This window comes from Galeopterus variegatus, unplaced genomic scaffold (assembly GCF_000696425.1).
Source record: "Galeopterus variegatus unplaced genomic scaffold, G_variegatus-3.0.2 Scaffold12944, whole genome shotgun sequence".
NCBI lineage: Eukaryota > Metazoa > Chordata > Mammalia > Dermoptera > Cynocephalidae > Galeopterus > Galeopterus variegatus.
The window spans coordinates 14,924-15,644 of NW_007739055.1; the positions used below are offsets into that span (position 1 = coordinate 14,924).

Consider the following 721-nt stretch of genomic DNA (forward strand, 5'->3'; position numbering starts at 1 on the left):
CACAGCATGATATTCCTCCGCAACAACTGCAAGGCATTTAGATCCTGTAAATCAAAATGTCATAGAAACTCTTAAAAGAAGCACAATCTTCCCACGGTCAGGTGGACTAAAGCATTCTGGAGAGCAGTGGGTAAAGAGTTGACAGTGGATAATTCATGTGAATTTGAGAAATGCAGAAATGAACCATCAAATACCAGCGAGAGCTATGGAATAAAACGACTGCTGCAGTGGAGAGTCAAAGGGATCAAACGGAAATGCCACGCTAAATTTATCATGAACAGAGTGAAGAAAAATAAAGAGCTATAGAAGCTCAGGACATCAAGGAAGTCACCAAAGCGTCCATCTCATCCGGGCCCCCGTTGAAGGCAGAGGAAAGCAGCCGCGGAAGAAACGGTGCAGCAATTCCAAGAGGATGTGCACGCGGGAGACGTTTCTTAACAAGCTCACTGTCTGTAGCCATTTCTATGTGGACACTCGAAAATCTCCTTTGGAAACAGAACTTCTAAATTATTGATTTATTTTTTTACATAATGTCACTCAAATGAAAGGTGATTGAAAGCACCTCCCTCGTGCATTGCTTCCTGCCACACGTCAGATACTGTGGACGTTAGGTTGCATGTCTGCGTGAAATCTTCACGAGAGATGTGCTTATGTAAGTCACGAAAATTCTGTTTGTAAATCCAGAAGTGAGTTGTGCACATAAAATGTTCATACCATTTGA

The 721-nt window shown here is 42.4% G+C and overlaps 1 pseudogene; it reads left to right on the forward strand.

The window, feature by feature from the left end:
* The window catches only part of LOC103581390, a 1,326-nt pseudogene extending 888 nt beyond the window's left edge, over nt 1-438 (forward strand).
* Nucleotides 439-721: the final 283 nt, after the last annotated feature.